The sequence below is a fragment of the Miscanthus floridulus genome, chromosome 18, assembly GCF_019320115.1.
Source record: "Miscanthus floridulus cultivar M001 chromosome 18, ASM1932011v1, whole genome shotgun sequence".
NCBI classification, from domain to species: Eukaryota; Viridiplantae; Streptophyta; class Magnoliopsida; order Poales; family Poaceae; genus Miscanthus; species Miscanthus floridulus.
Window position 1 is genome coordinate 75830952 of NC_089597.1, and position 8834 is coordinate 75839785.

General features: G+C 40.0%; 1 long non-coding RNA gene across 1 annotated transcript; it reads right to left on the reverse strand.

The window, feature by feature from the left end:
- Positions 1–251: 251 nt before the first annotated feature.
- LOC136522885 (uncharacterized) lies at positions 252–2034 on the reverse strand. Its single transcript, XR_010775997.1, has 4 exons — positions 1438–2034; positions 923–1349; positions 663–763; positions 252–574 (listed from the first exon to the last, which is right to left on the reverse strand). It is a non-coding gene; the product is annotated as an uncharacterized lncRNA (long non-coding RNA).
- Between the last annotated feature and the right edge of the window lie 6800 nt (positions 2035–8834).

An 8834-nucleotide genomic window follows, 5' to 3' on the forward strand; every position in this document is an offset into this window, starting at 1 on the left:
TCCGCAGACACTGTAAGTCCTGTCGCTAAACATCTTTAGCGTTAGATAGTACTTTTAGCGACAGACAGTCTGCTGCCCTGAATATTTATAGCGACAGATAGTCTATTGCTACTTTTTAGCGACAGATAGTCCATTGCTACTTTTTAGCGACAGACTGTGCGATGGTACATATGGTTTTAGCGACAGACAGTCCAATGAGACAATTTTAAATGGTTAAAAAAATAAAAATTAATCCATCAACAATTGTCCACAATAATACAAATGTCACTACACAACTAAGAACAAACATACACTAGTGAATGGCACACGCCATCGCGCGCCTACACATATATATGTATATTACACATGCTGATGTTTCCAAAGAGCTTATGCATATTTATATTACACATGGTATTGATGGTACTACTTGTTTTACTTGTAGCTAAAGTAATACAGTTTAGAGCACATGGCCTATATAATACACAAACAAGAGGCCTAATAGGTTTGTGTTGACCTGTTGCAAAAGTAGATATGTAGTTACTGAGCTTTGCAATTGGCGGTCTTTGTTTTAGGTTTGGAACTCCCAAGTCTTGGCCTGCATTGTTTAGGACATATATCAGGATGAGGACATAGACAGCCTAGAAATCTATGTATATATGTAAGCGCGATGTCTGTGTGCTTACTTTTTCACTTGGTTCTGTAATGGTGGGTCTGCATTCTCAGTTGGACCATCACTGGGAACCAGGTTTGTGTTAGATGCTTCAGCTGGTGTTTTGGTCTGCACCTAACATAGCAAATTTAAACATGTACACTAGTTCAGGACTTGAAATGCATATATGGAAATAACACAGAATTATCTGATATATTGCGGGAACACCAAATTTGTAGATACTATGAGAACGAAAATAAAAAAGGGAAAATTTACACTGCAGTGGCTACTAACCTCTTCATCTGTTGCTGCACTGTGGAAGAGGGACCTTTGGACATATTGCTTCTCTAGGAAGAAGCTATAAATTCAAAAGTGTATAAATATGTTATGAAGGCCTACATAAAAGTACATATGCATTTTTAAGAAAGTATGTTAGCCTTTTTTCAGAGCTCCTGCGAAAAAAATCATGCATAGTGCTAACCTTCTATGCAGTATCAATACATATTACCTATTTGTATCAGAGAAAATAGAAATCGATCGGCACAAGCAGACCATGATCCAGCCATCAAACTTCAATGTAATGCAAAGAATAAAAAGATTGTTGTAACCTTATATCTGCAGACCTGTAAACAGAGGAAATAGAGTTGTCCCTTGAAGCAGACAATGGATCTCTGGACAGGCCGTCCATTTGCTGTTGAGCATGTTCTTGTGCCGGATGGGCCTAACAAACAGCAAAATTCCAATGAGAACATGATGATGGTAATGAAGACCCATGAATGAGCAATCAATAAGGAATAGTGGTTGCTTACCTTTGAGTCATAGAACTTGAGGTAGAAGCGTGACTTGGGTACGGACAACTTTGACTCCAGGATAGAAGCAATGCCAGCACTTAGCTTCTTATTCACATCAGGGTTCAGGCCTCCAATGGAAACCAGCTCACCGTAAGCTGCGGGCTCCTGGGTACCTCTAAATGCCATAGGCACCGAACCCTTGAGAACAACCATCACGTACTGTGGGAGGACAACCATTCCAGTTAGTTCCTCAAGATGATAGTACTAAAGAGAAATGGCTTCATCCAAATATAAGTCAAGCACAGAGAAACAATAAAAGCTAAAGTTTAGTAATTTGAGCCTAGCACCATAGGTCAACAACCACGAACCAAATAATGTTAGTATATGAGAATGAGATTAGCATGGTCAGGTTATGAACACAATGTATTCACTATTCAGAGAGGTCATTTTTGTCCTTGATAGTAGCAAAGCAGCTGCCTGACTAACACTACATGGACTAAACGACTAACAGAAGATGAAAAGCTATGACCTCTAGTACGGGGCATAAAAAATTGGATACTAAACTACATAGCAAAGTAGATGCATGAGTAACACTAACACGAAGTGACCGATCGACATGAACTTTCAAATTTCATCTATGTAAAATTGATGGCTGTAGTACTAGGGTAACATAAAGGAAAAGCACATGCAGCCCATGGTCCACATATTTAACAACACTTGAGATTAGTGCTGAAGAATGGTATACACTAGGGCGTTGCTGGTTGATAGAAATCTGGTCCAGAAAAACTGTGAGCACAGACTTTCATCAGTTAGTTTGCTGTAAATACATTTGTTAAATTGGAAGACGAATGGTTTGGCATTTCTTGTACTGAGTGACCACAATGGTCAGTATATCAGTCCCACATAGACACTGGGTGTGCAATCTGATACTTCGAGTTATCTAGTTATTTCCTCAATGCTGAAACTACTAAAATGAAAAAATACAGTTTAATTATATCTGAACTCAATTTAAGAATGTCCACGATATGCAGGAGATTCCAGTCCCAGGGATTCTAGGCTGTGTCATGTGAATGTTAATGAAGTGTTCGAGTGAGAATCAACATCGGGGTGTTAATGCACCTAGAGGATATTCCCCCAAAATAAAAGCCAGGAGGAAAAAAAATCCCTGTTGTAGACTTGCAGTATTTACCAAAGAGAAACATTGGGAGATTTACTGATTCACACAAATTCTCTTTAAACTAACATCAATAAACACAATTGATTGATTGATTGACAGCGTACAGAAAGGTGTCATGCAGCTATGCACATCCTGCTCAAAACCCTAACAGATTGCCAAGTGCCAGAACCCTTGAGAACAACCATCACTACTATGGCAGGACAACCATTCTAGTTAGTTACTCATGATGATAGAACTCAAGAGAAATGGCTTCATCCAAATAAGTCAAGAACAGAGAAACAATAAAAGATAAAGTTCAGTAATTTGAGCCTACTACCACATATTACCCAACCAAGAATCCAAATGGTGTTAGTATGAGAATGAGATTAGCGTGGTCAGGTTATGAATACAATGTATTCAGAGAGGTCATTTTTGTCCCTGAAAGTAGCAAAGCAGCTGCCTGACTAATACTAAGTGGACTACACAATTAACATAAGATGCAAAGCTATGACCTCTAGTACAGGCCATAAAAGTTAAAGTACTGAACTACATGGCAAAGCACCTGCCTGAGTAACAGTGTAACACTAACACGAAGTCACTGATAAACATGAGTGTTCATATTTGATCTATGTAAATTTGATGGCCGTAGTACTAGGGCAACATAAAGGAAGAGCACATGCAGCTCATGGTCTTTATATTTAACAAGACTTGAGATTAGTGCTGAAGAATGGTATACTAGGGGTTGCTGGTTGATAGAAATCTGGTCCAGAAAAACTGTGGGCATAGAATTTCATCAGTTAGTTTGCTGTAAATACATCTGTTAAATTGGTAGTTGAATGATTTAGGATTTCATGTACCGAGTGATCACAATGGTTAGTCTATCAGTCCCACATAGACATTGGGTGTGCAGTCTGATACTTTTGAGTTATTGTCTTCCTCAATGTTGAAACTATTAAAATAAAAAAATATAGTATAATAATTATATATGAACTCAATTAAAGAATGTCCACGATATGCAGGAGATTGCAGTCCCATCCCTAGGAATATTAACAAAGTGTTAAAGTGAGTTCAGTGAGAATCAACATCGGGGGCGTCCATAGTGCGCCTGGAGGATATTCCCCCCAAATAAAAGCCTATAGGTGAAAAATCCCCATTTCAGTATTTACCAAAGAGGCAAAGAGTAGAAATATTGGAAGATTTACTGATTCACACAAATTTTCTTTATACTAACATCAGCAGACATGATCGATTGATTGATAACGTACAGAAAGGTGTCATGCAGCGATGCACATCTTGCTCTAAACCCTAACAGGTTGCCAAGTGTCAAGTGCCAATTAAAAAAAGAAGCATAATCTCCACCAACCAAATAGACCCACAATCTACAAGAGCCTACACAAGCAACAAGATAGAAGAGAACAAGAGGGGAACCAGAGGGGAAGGGGAAGGCGGAGGCTTACAGCCTCTGGCTTGTCGATGATGTTGACAATAGACTTGGAGGCATCAGCGAGGATAGCGGAGGTGTCCACCCCCTCTAGGTTCATGTTGGTCGACACGTTTAGGCACGGCATCCTCGCTCACTTCCTCTTCCTCTTCTTCCTCTCTGCAACTACCTCTGGCTAGTCGCCTTCTCCTCCTTTGCTCTGCTCCGCTCACTCCTCTCTGAGTCTCTGGTCTGTGCTACTCCTCTCCCTCTCTATCCTGCTACTGCTACACACAAAAGGAATCTCCTCTGCTCTGTCTGAGCTAATAATAGGCTGTTTGGGCCTATCAGCGGGAAAGGAAACCCTAACCTGATCTCGAGCGCTTGGCTGAGGCAGTCTATGGCTTCGACAAAGTCCTCATCCTAGATGGCCTTGGTGCCCCTATCAAAGAGCTCCTACGCTCGCTCTAGGGTTTGTGGCTCCTCCTCCACCTCGCCGGGCGCCGCCGCCTCGGTAGGCTCCGGGTTTGGCATCGGTGGGGCCTAGGGCTCCACCTCCTCCGTGTTCTCTTATGAGGAGGCCATGGGCGACGTGCGGCGTGGCGGAGGCGGCGGCTGGGTTCCCCTTCTAGGCGTGGGGAGCTACGGGTGGAAGGGGAGGGGAGGAAATGGGGAAATTTTGGGGGAACGGAGCGCACGAACTCGTGGGGGGTATGCAGGGGTTGCTGCCAATGGGGTTCGGGCCCGTATTGGCTTGTTGTGGCTGTGAGTGGGGGCCGTGATGGGCTATTTGTCTTGATCCATACTATGGGGGCACCCGAGCTTAGCATGGGGCCCATTTTCTTTAGCGACAGACAGATTGACGGTACACTTGGCTTTAGCGACAGAGGGTTCAACGCTAAATATGAATACATATAGCGTCAGATACTAAATCGCTAAATGAGGATTTAGCATCAGATGGTCTCTGAGTTATCTTTAGCATTAGATCATCCATCACCAAATATAATTTTTAGCGTCAGATGTTTGACGGTGAAGCAGTGTTGTGGTGTAGTGAAGATACCGATTTGGCTGGCTTATTTGATAAAGAGACCCCAAACTTTTTAAGATTTGAACCCGCCATCCCTGGTTTCTTTCAAAAAGACCCCTGCCTTTTCTTTAAATAGTGCTCGTAGTCCCTCCGTCGTTTTAAAATCAGAATTTGATTTATTTTATATCAAAAATCAAGTTCTATCTATTTACAGAATTGCCACTATCTTCATTAGACCATATTTTCTCCGTTTTAACTCCGATTTGATCCGTTCAACTTGCGTTAGGTTCATAATTCCATAATCTACATGTTCATACTACTGTTAGATATGTTTTCAATTTTTAAAATTCAAGGTTAGATTTAATTTATTATTTTATTAAAGGAAATCTTATTTAATTCATATCTTCTACGTTTTAGCTCCGATTTGACCCATTTAAGTTGCGTCGGATTCGTAACGACATAATCTACGTATTAGTGGTATTGTTTAACATGAATGAAGCTTTTGAATAAAATAGTAATCTGATTAATCTATATTAGTTTTTCAATTAAAAGCAATTAGGGATTTTCACCGTAGTCTTTTGTAAATAAAATAAGATTAATCTTATGTTGATTTTCTAATACAAATATAATTTGACTTAATTCAATTTAGATATTTTTATGAAGTATCTTATATATGTTTTATAATTAAAATAAATGAAGCCTATAGTTTTCCATTCAAAACAAATCTTTCGGTAGTTGTATCTTTTTCACCGTAGCTCCGATTAGTGTGCTTTTCGCATCTGTGTGATCGTAGCAACGCATAGATTTGATTTCAAATTCTTTTTCACTGATTGGTGTATTGTTCTAATATAGTTATGTTTGAATGCTATGCATGTTTGTTTAGATGCTTGTGTGGTGCTTAATGATCTTGTCCAGTCAGTGAGTTTTACGTGTTGATCAAGACAGTTCTTTAGAGGTTACAATTTAATAGAAGAAGGATCTGAGTTTAAGGCATGTATAGCATGGGATCTTCCTTGTTGTCCTATGCACCTTTAATCACTTAATTCATATTGCATGTATCTACCTTGTTGCCAATAAGGATATCCTAGATATTTGATATCTTGTACCTTGACACCATGGGTGATTATGCATTGGGTAGTATTATGCTAGTGCTCAAGATGAATAACCATGATCTTGTAACTTGATTAATGGTATATGCAATAAATATTAAAAAATGCTTTTTAGCAACATGGAACAAGGGGGCTAGAGCATTGGGCTGTTTTTATGGTGCTCTAGATTCCTCTCCCTAAGGACTTATCTGTAAGTGATCATCCAGGACTTACAGTACAACGGTGAGGGATACATAGCTCTGGTTTTAGCTCTGTATGAGGACCTTTTCTAAGTTGTTAGAGGTTACCTTTATCGGCATAAGAATGGATTGATGAATTGGGTATAGGACAACCTCTACTCTTATGTGTATAGCCGTGATGGAATTGTGCCATTCGACAGGGGGTTCCTATATCTATTTGCTGAGTGAATCTAATGGCCCTAACTTGTTAGATGAACCTTTGAAAGGCTTCATAGTGAACCTTGCCGATCTTCCCAGGTAGTGGGTTAAGAGGATCGTGACCTTGGGTGAAAGGGTAAATCACGACTCATAGTGAAAGTGTACAACCTCTGTAGAGTGTAAAACTGTTACAATAGCCATGCTCATGGTCACGAGTGGCCTTGGAACCCTTACAGAATAGATGATGAACACTTATGATACTGATGATAAAGATGCTCACTAATGATTATTGTTTATGCTATTCATTGTTCATGTTTACCTGATCATGTGTTTATATGGGCTTGTGAATAAACTTGTTACCACCCAATTGCTGAAAGATGACTCATTAAAAGCTAATTGTAGTTAAACCAGTGTCAGCCTTTTGAGCCTCATGAACCCCATGTTATATTTGTTGAGTACAACATGTACTTACTCTTGATTTATTTTTCAATTATTTGGATAAAAATCCCAGATGGGTACCAGATTGCTAGAGTTGGGAGGAATTAGGCTTGTGATCACCCAGTCAATTGTCCCCGTAGAATTGGAGTCTTCACCCAAAGATCGGAGTTGTCTTTCCGCTGTTTGCTGACTAAGGTTATATCCTTTATACTAAGTACGTTATATATTGAGCATTGTCTTTTGATATTACCCTTATTTGTAGCTATATGTGAGATTTGACTTCCTAGGCTCACATATGGTGTGTATCTGGTTTTGTTCTTAAAACCGGGTGCTACAGGCTCCGATCATGGTGATTGTGAGGGGTTCTTGACCTTTCCCCATTGGAGAGACAAAAGGTACTCTAGTAAATTGCTCGTGGTTTGTGTGATCCTCATCTTGTGTTGGTTGTGCGACACCCTATTGAGGGTTTGGCATGTGAATCTCCAAGTGAGTGAATTACCACAACGAGGACTAGCTTGTCGGCAAGCAAGTGAACCTCGGTAAAAAATCATTGTGTCATCATTTGATTCTGAGGTGATTGGTCTCTATTGGTATTCATTCTTGTGATTGATTGGTTCATTCCTTGACTTGGTGGTATAACCATCTTGCTCTCTCTCTCTCTTGACATTACCGCAAACTAGTTGTCAAGCTCTTTAGTGTAGCTAGTTGTGAGAGCTTGTTAGTTTGATTAGTGTGGCTCTTTAATTAGTCTTTGAGAGCACACTAACTTAGTGTAGTGACATAGTCATTGTGTGGATAGAGACTATAGAAACTAGAATTGTGGTAGGTGGCTTACAATTTTAGTAGGCTAGCGCAACACTTGCTTTGCCTCATAATTGTCTAACTGGTTTGCTAAGTGTTGTTGTAGAAATTTTTAATAGGCTATTCACCCCGCTCTAGCCATTAGGACCTTTCAAGTGGTATCGGAGCCAAGGTCACCGTGATTTAAGGCTTAACAACCTTCGGTGTTAAAATGACTCAAATCAACAACACCAAGAAGTCACCCCAATTTGATGGCTCAAACTATTCCTATTGGAAGGATAAGATGATAACATATATCAAGTCAATCAATAGGAAGGCTTGGAAAGTGGTGGAGACCAAGATTGAGATAGAAGATCTGGAGAATCACACCGCCACCAAAGAATTGCTTCTCCAAAATAATGACATTGCTCTTAGTGCCATCCATGATGCCATTGATGAGAGAACATTTGAGCAAATCAAGAACATTAAGATGGCTCATGAAGCATGGAAGAAGTTGGAGGAATCATTTGAGGGCACTCAAGCCATGAAGAGCGCCAAGGCATATATTCTCAAGGAGAAGTTTGCTAGTTTCAAGATGAAGGAGGATGACAGTGTGCCAGAGATGTTCCATAGGTTACAAGTGCTTGTCAATGATCTCAAAGCACTTGGTGAGAAGGTGGAGTACAAGGACTTCTCCCATAAGTTCTTGAGATGCTTACCCTCAAGATTTGGCACATTGGTCACTATTCTAGTGAGGAGTGGTTTGGACACTATGAAACCAAACCAAGTGTTGGGAGATATAATGACTGATGATACATATAGAGATGATGATGAGAAGGAAGAAAAGAGGGAAAAGAAAGATGACAAGAAGGATGATAGAAGAAGAGTGTGTTGTTCAAGGCCACATCATCTAAGGGCAAGGCAAAGCAAGAATCATCAAGTGAAGATGAAGACTTGAGCTTTGATGAGATGGATTATAAGAAGATGGCTCTCTTTGTTGAAAGATTTGGCAAGTTCATGATGAAGAAGGGCTACTGTGCTAGAAGAAAGAAGTCTTCATCCAAGAACAAGGAAGAATCAAGAAGGTGCTTCAATTATGGAAGCAAAG